Below are 8,626 nucleotides of genomic sequence, written 5' to 3' on the forward strand. Positions count from 1 at the left end.
TCCAGAGATTATCTCTAGGCTCAGTTAGTCCTAATTAACTGTGTGATCTTAGGTAAGTCAGGCTCCAGGCCTCACTCTCTTTATCAATTGGGTAACAGAAGCAAAGAAGTACTAAATTTCCAGGCAGGGAGACCAATAAAAGCAAAAGCACAGGAATAGATAGATACGTGTAGAGGAAATCAAATAGTCTACTTAATAATGAAATGTAGCCATAGTACAACTATCTCATAACTTGTACCTGGGCACTATGTAATTCTTGAACAACCCAAAAAATGTGTATATAAAAATGAAAAGTCATCATCACAAAAAACAAAAGCTAGATTTTGTTAATGTCTTGATAGTTTAGATCAGATATGAGAAGCAAAGCAGATAGAATGGAAGTGATTGTATTTGTATTTAAATATGGTTAAATATGTATTTGCATTTAAGTGAAGCTGGAGAATAACTACTATTTTGGTTCCCTTTGGGAAAAGGTTGTCATTCATGAAATTATGAGCAAGTGCCACACTTCAGGAAGCAATAAATAAAATTACAGGACATCTCTGAGGAGGAAGAAAAGCAAGTTAGAATTTGAATCTGATAAATCACTATCAAACAGGTGGTTAAAAGGATAAAGCTGACATGAAAAAAGTGAAGCCAAGAACATGCGAGTTAAAATGAAATGTAGATCATATGTGGAATGTGGAGTCCCTTAAAGCAGACAGAAAAAGAGTGCATAAGTAAAATACCAGCTCAGCAGGTTTGTCGATCTTTATCTCTGGAGCGAACATGAATACACATAGAGAAATATTTGCGTTTTGCAGCTGTACGAAAGCATATGTCAGTAGATCCATTATCATTTTCTTGTGTATATGTTTTTATATCCACATAGAAACATTTGAGCAGGTAAAAATATATGCTCTGTGTGTTCAAATATACTAAAATATTTACTTAATGGTTAGAATTAAAAGTTCCTAGTAATTGTTTTTCTAACCCCACAGCTTCCTACTAGCTAAAGGCACATTTCTCAGTTCCTCCTTTTTTTCTCTAAAATCCTGAAAATGAGATCCAATATAGCCGGGAGCAGTGACTCAAGCCTGTAACCCCAGCACTTTGGGAGGGTGAGGCGGACAGATCACCTGAGGTCAGGAGTTTTGAGACTAGCCTGGCCAATATGGTGAAACTCCATTTCTACTGAAACTATAAAAATTAGCCGGGCGTGGTGGCGGGTGCCTGTAATCCCAGCTATATGGGAGGCTGAGGCAGGAGAATCGCTTGAACCTGGGAGGCAGAGGTTGCAGTTAGCCGAGAATACGCCACTACATTCCAGCCTGGGTGACAGAGTCAGACTCTGTCTCAAAACAAAAATAACAACAACAAAAATCCAATATAGCTAAGGGAAGACACATAGCTATTATAAATAGAGATATGTGATCACCTACCCATCCAAGTTTTTAAAATAGTCTCAAGTACTATTCCCTCCAAGATATGTAGAATTTGCTTTAAAAATAAATATGGGTTAGGCATGATGGCTTACATCCATAATCCCAGAACTTTGAGAGGCTGAAGTGGAAGGACAGCTTGAGGTCAGGAGTTCAAGACCAGCCGGGACAACATAGTAAGACCTGTCCCCCACCCTATCTCTCCAAAAACACTTTTAAAAAATTGACCAGGCATGCTGGTACATGCCTGTAATTTCAACTCCCTGGGAGACGGAGGCAAGTAGATTGCTTGAGCCCGGGAGTTCGAGGTTTCAGTGAGTTACGATGGCACCACTGCACCCAGCCTGGGTAACAGAATGAGACTCCATCTCAAAAAATAATAAATAAGTAAATAAGTATTCTTTTTTATACTGCAATGATCTGTGATTTTGTAAATGTGTGGGTGCGATTGTATCTCTTTATGATTTCTAATATAGTTTATTTGTGCTCTGTTGTTTATCAGTCTTACTAAAGATTGGGTAATGAAACTGGATTTTTTTCTTAAAACTAACTTTCATTTGTATTTATTGACTCTATTTTATGACTTTGGTTTCTATTGCAGCCTTTTCTGCCCTTATTTTTACTGATGCCTTCTGTTATGCGTCAAATTGTGCCCCCTGCCCAAAGACAGGTTGAAGTTTCAATCTCCTGTACTTCAGAAAGTGACTTTATTTGGCAACAGGGTCACTGCAGATGCAATTAGCTAAGTTCAGATGAGGTCATAGTGGAGTAGGGTGGGCCTCTAATGCAACAAGACTGGTGCCCTTAAAAGAAGAGAGAAGTATATAGACACAGAGGAAGATGATGTGAAGACACACAAGGAAAACACCATGTAAAGACAGGCTTGGAGTGTTGCACCTACAAGCCGAGGAACATCTGAAGCTGCCAGAAGCTGTAAGAGAGGCATGGAGTAATTCCTTTCCTAGCACCTTCAGAGGGAGCATGGCCCTGCCTATACTGATAATGATGGTTCAACTTACAATTTTTCAACTATGCAATGCTTTAAAAGCAATTCAGTAGAAACTATACTTCAAGTAACCATGCAACCACTCAATTTTTCACTTTCAGTACAGTATTCAATGAATTACATGAGATATTGAAAAATAGGCTTTGTATTCGATGATTTTGTCCAATGGTAGGCTAATGTATGTGTTTTGAGCACATTTAATTTAGGCTAGGCTAAGCTGTGATGTTTGGTAAGTTAGTTGTATTCAGTGCATTTTTTTTTTCTTTTTTTTTGAGATGGTGTTTCACTCCTGGCTCACTGCAACCTCTGCCTCCCGGGGTCATGCAATACTCCTGCCTCAACCTCCCAAGTAGCTGGGACCACAGGTGTGCACCACCACACTCAGCTGATTTTTGTATTTTTAGTAGAGATGGAGTTTCAATATGCTGACCAGGCTGGTCTCTGATCTTGAACTCCCGACCTCAGGTGATCTGCCCACCTCGTCCTCCCAAAGTGTTGGGATTATAGGTGTTAGCCACCATGCCCGGCCTGATTTGGGGTTTTAAAAAATTCATTCTCACTTTGGGAGGCCAAGGCAGGTGAATCACTTGAGGTCAGGAGTTTGAGACCAGCCTGACCAACATAGTGAAACCCTATCTGTACTAAAAACACAAAAATTAGCTGGGCGTGGTGGGCTGTGCCTGTAATCCCAGCTACTTGGGAGGCTGAGGCAGAAGAATTGCTTGATCCTGGTGGGCTGGAGTTTGCAGTGAGCCTAGATCATACCATTGCACTCCAACATGTATGACAGAACGAGACTGTCTGGAAAAAAAAAATCATTCTGATAATCTCTTTTTGAAAGTCAATGTTTAATATGTTTATGGTTGCTGAGGCTAATGATAATGTTTCAACTTATTTTTAACTTTCTTATTTTTTCATCTTATGTTTATCGTTCTTTGCTTATTTTTTCCCTTTTCCTTCCTTCTCTTGTGTTGAAAACATTTTCTATACTGCTTTTTTCTTCTGCTGTTACTTTAGGAGCCAGACATGGTATCTTACTTATTTTAGTAGTTGCCCTTATAGTGTTGACTTGCATATTTAATAATTCCATATTCTAAGAACATCTAAATTATTAAATATTCCTCTTCTTTTTCCTGATACAATATTGATCTTAGCATATATTAACTTCCCTTTGAATATTCTTCATCCTATTTTCCCATCCTTTACCCTCTCTAGCGTTTTAAAAATTATTGTCTAGAATTTTAGTTCATCTTTTTAATAAATGAAAAAAATGTTGAATTTTTATAAGGAAATTAAATTTACTAATCTAGTTTATCAATTTCTGTGTTAGTCATTTTCATCAACCTTTGTTCCTTTTTCTTTTTGCTGAGATGCCTTCCTGTTAGTTATGAGGGTCTCTGAGTGGAAACACTTTAATCATTATATTTTTGAAAATGTCTTTAAACGTCCCTAACTGTTGAATAAATTTTTTTAATGTACAGTTTTAGGTTCTAACTTACTTGCCCTTAGCTGTAAAGACATTACTTAATTGTCTGCTGGCTAAGATGTGTGAATTTCTGTTATGCTGCACTTGCACTTAGTATTTTTTTTTTTTTTTTGACAGGGTCTCACTCTGATGCTGAAAGCTGGAGTGTAGTGGTGCCATCATAGCCCACTGCAGCCTCGACCTCCTGGGCTCAAGCCATCCTCTAGCCTCAGCTTTCTGAGCTGAAACTGTAGACATGTGCCACAACACCCAGCTAACTTTTTTTATTTTTTGTAGAGATAGGGTCTCACTATGTTGCCCAGGCTATTCTTAAATTCTTGGCCTCAAGCAATGCTCCTGCCTCAGTCTCCCAAATCACTGGGATTATAGTCATGAGCCACTGCGCTCAGCTTAGCACTTTCTTTAACTGTGGAAAATTTTTAGCTATTTTCTCCCTAAATATTACTTATCCATCATGCCTTTTATTCTCATCTTCTGAAACTCCTAGTAGACATTTGTCAAAGCCTATCAGTTGATCCTCCTTCTCTCTTAATTGCTGTCTCACATTTTTTATCTCTTTGTCTCTCTGTCCTATTTCTTAGGCAAAAATCCTCAGTATCATCTTCAATCCAGTAATTTTCTCTTTAACTATTGCCAGTCTACAGCTTATCTCATCTATTGTATTTTTGTTTTAGTGAGTGTATTTTTCATTTCCAAGATTTCTAGTTGTTCTTTTCACTATACCCCGATTCTGATTTCATTTATGTTGGCATTTTTTGTGTAATGTCTTGCTTTAAAAAAAAAAAAAAATAGAAGTTATTCCTGCATATCTCTTTGCATATTGTAAGCATATTTAAACCTTTTTTCACATTGTTCTAGAAAATTAATTTCAACAGGAGAAAATTTATGTCTTCTTTTTTGTTTTTGGCTTTCTAAGCATTGGATTTTGGTTGAGGAGCTCATTTTGACTCTGCTTGTATTCTCTGTCTCTCTCTTTCTCTTTTTTCCTCTACTCCCACTGTGCTTTCTCCTCCCTGTCCAGTGGCTTTGTGAATCCCTTCATTTTGTACTTGGCTCCCTGGGGCCCCAGTTCAGACCCAGATTTACTAATGGTTATTCCAAGATCCAGCCCACAGTCATATTGAGGACAGCACAGATTTAGGCACGAAACAGACTGTCTCTTTTCCTAGTCACAAGGTTATAGCTGTGTCCTCCCTCTTGCATAAGTCCACAGTTTGCTAAAAGCTGTAGCTCCATGCAGAAACAGCTTCCATTTCTGCTTCCTTTCTGGAGTAGGAGAAGTCTGCCTTCCCTCTGGCCTCAAGTAGTGAGTCTGGCTTTCAGCCTCCCATCTTGGCATGGAACTTTTTTATTTTAATTTACTTGGGAAGAGCCAAACTATAGCTAATATTGCCTGATTCCAGATCCATAGCCCCATAAGCAAGTGGCTTCTGCTCAGCTCACAGCTTTGTATTTCTGTTCCAAATCTGGGCCACCGATGTGTTTATTCAATTTTTAAGCTTGATAAACTTTATCATTGCTAAGTGTTCAGAGTAAAGATGTGTCAAAGAACAAACTTTTGGAGCTGTATAGACTAGGTTTGCATGCTGACTTCTTCAGTAAATTGAAGACTTTGCAAGAAATTCAGTTCAATCTGTAGTTCACCTTTGGATGACAGGAGGATTTAGACTGTGGCTATATGCCACAACTAAAATAATGTCAAAAGCACAATTATTTTAATGATTTTATCTTAACACCTATTACCTAGTGATTAATTAGCTTGATTATTAAATGATCTAATTCAGTTGTCATAGTATTGAAAATATAAAACTTTCCACCTTTCAATTAATATTTTTTTGGGGGACATAGTCTCACTCTGTTGCCCAGGCTTCAGGGTAGAGGCGCAATCTTGAGTTTAAGTGATTCTCCTGCCTCAGCCTCTCGAGTAGCTGAGATTACAGGCGTGCGCCACCACACCCAACTAATTTTTGTATTTTCAGTAAAGACGGGGTTTTGCCATGTTGGCAAGGCTGGTCTCGAACTCCTGGCCTCAAGTGATCCGCCTGCCTCAGCCTCCCAAAGTGCTGAGATTACAGGCATGAGTCACTGTGCCCAGCCACAGTTAATTTTTTTATCTACATTTTTAAAATAAAATAGTAAACATTTTTCAAAAATAAAAAAGATGTGGAAAATGTCATCTCTTAACCCCTGGATTCTGGAATTTTCTAATGATTATTTTTACCAAGTAAATAAGCCCAGGAGTAAATGAAATGTGGTTTACTGCTTGTGCTTTCTGGAATTTCTTGCAGCCAACACAGAATTACAGCATCTCAGAGTTGGAAGGAATTCTTCATATGACCACATTGATTTTTTTTTTTCCTGTTGGTCTGCATCAAATTTGTGAAGATTAGTGACTAAAAGGCTAAGCCTTTAGAGAGTCCTGTGGCAAAGGTAGAAGCCCACTTTAAAGGAAGTTCAGACACCCAGCTGGTTCCTCTGAGGATAATTTATTTTCATGAAAACTTTCTGATGAGAGAAGAGAGCAGAGAAGGCCATTTCTCTCTTCAGCTTATTACAAATTGAGTCATATTGTCAGTGGCATGCTGGTACATGTTTACAACCACCTCTCCAAAAACAAAACAAAACAAAAACCATAGAAGTGGTTGCTAGCTTCCATAGAGGAAATACTCCAACCATGGCTACCAATGTGTCATCACTAAACACATAATTGGGAAAAGATGCCTGCATAGATTCTCTGCACTGATGGGAGTCAGTTTCAGCACCTACTGCAACAATACCAAATACAGTAGACACATTCCCAACCTCACCTTAACCTCTCCGAAGCATTAGGCACAGTTGCTAGCATCTTTATTGAAACACTCTCCCCTTGGTCTTTTTGTCACCATGCTGTCCTTTCCTTTCTCCTATGTCCAGGCTAATCTAAGTCTCACAGCTAACCCTATCTCCTCTCCTCTGTCTCCATTTATTAGAGACCACTAGGCACTCCTTCCGGAGCCTGTTTCTTTCTCCTCTCTACACTTGCCCCCAAGTAATCTCATTCAGTCCTGTAGTTTTATTTTTATTTCATTTTATGTTATTTTATTTTTTGAGACAGAGTCACGCTCTGTCACCCAGGCTGGAGTGCAGTGGTGTGATCTTGGCTCACTGCAACCTCCACCTCCTGGGTCGAAGTGATTCTCCTGCCTCAGCCTCCCGAGTAGCTGGGATTACAGGCGTGAGCCACCATGCCAAGATAATTTTTGTATTTTTAGTAGAGACGGAGTTTTTCCTTGTCGGCTAGGCTGGTCTTGAACTTCTGACCGCAAGTAATCTGCCCATCTCAGCCTCCCAAAGTGTTGGGATTACAGGAGTGAGCCACTGCGCCCAGACCAGTCCTGTGGCTTTAAATATCACCAAAATGCTGTTAATGCCCACATTTCAATCTCCAGTCCAGACCTTTGTTTTCTGACCTCCAGGCCTGTATAGCCAACTGCCTACTCACATATCTCAGAGGCAACTCAAATTTAACTTGTCCAAACCCGAACTCTTGATCTTCCTCCTCCCATCTTCCTTATCTAAGTATATGTTACTACCATCTGTTCATTTGCTAAAGCCACAAACCTAGGAGTCATCTTTTCAAATGCCCTCTCCTTTGCTTATAACAGCCAGCCCATTACCAAATACTACTGATTCCACTTTCAAAATATTTCTCAAGTCTTTTCCTATTTCTCCATCTCCAAGTCCTTATTCTCTCTCAAATGGACTACTGCAACTCAATTGCTACACACCATCCCATCCTCTTTTCCTGCCCCTCCCTCTTATACTCACTGTGGTGGCCACAGAGATCTTTGTAACATAGTTTAAGCCTGATAAGGATCCTTATATGGCTAGTGACTAAAAGGTTCAGACTTCCGAGTGTCCTGTGGTAAAGGCAAACGCCTACTTCAAAGGAAGTTCAGATACCCACCTGGTTCCTCTGAAGAGAATTTGTGTTCATGAAAAATGTTCTGAAAATTTTCTGGTGGGACCAGAGAGTGGAGAAGCCCATTTCCCTCATCTCATATAAGGAGAAGTCCTTATACGGACTGCAAGCATCTGCATGATCAGATTTAAGTTTAACTCTCCAACCTCATCACCTACCACGCTCCTCACTTACTAAGCTCTAGCCACATTACGTTGTTTTCGGTTCTTAACCATGCAAACACCATCTTGTCTTGGATCTTTCACATATGCAATTCATTTTCCTGAAATGCTGCATGTGCCCCACCCTACAACCTTCCACCTAAACCTCGCCTTTCTGACACTAACTCATCCTGATGGCCTCGGCTCATCATTTTTTCAAAGAGGCCTTTCTTGCTCTCCCAATCAAAATCCAGTACTCTCTTGTAGTCTCTTATGGTTTTCCATTTATTTTCCTCATAGCACTTAATGTGGCTTATAATTCTAAGTATTGATTGTGCTTTTTTTTTTTTTTTTGAGACGGCGTCTTGCTCTGCCACCCAGGCTGGAGTGCAGTGGCCGGATCTCAGCTCACTGCAAGCTCCGCCTCCCGGGTTTACGCCATTCTCCTGCCTCAGCCTCCCAAGTAGCTGGGACTACAGGCGCCCGCCTCGTCGCCCGGCTAGTTTTTTTGTATTTTTTAAGTAGAGACAGGGTTTCACCATATTACCCAGGATGGTCTCGATCTCCTGACCTCGTGATCTGCCCGTCTTGGCCTCCCAAAGTGCTGGGATT

The sequence above is a fragment of the Trachypithecus francoisi genome, unplaced genomic scaffold (genome assembly GCF_009764315.1).
Source record: "Trachypithecus francoisi isolate TF-2019V2 unplaced genomic scaffold, Tfra_2.0 Lachesis_group5, whole genome shotgun sequence".
NCBI classification, from domain to species: domain Eukaryota; kingdom Metazoa; phylum Chordata; class Mammalia; order Primates; family Cercopithecidae; genus Trachypithecus; species Trachypithecus francoisi.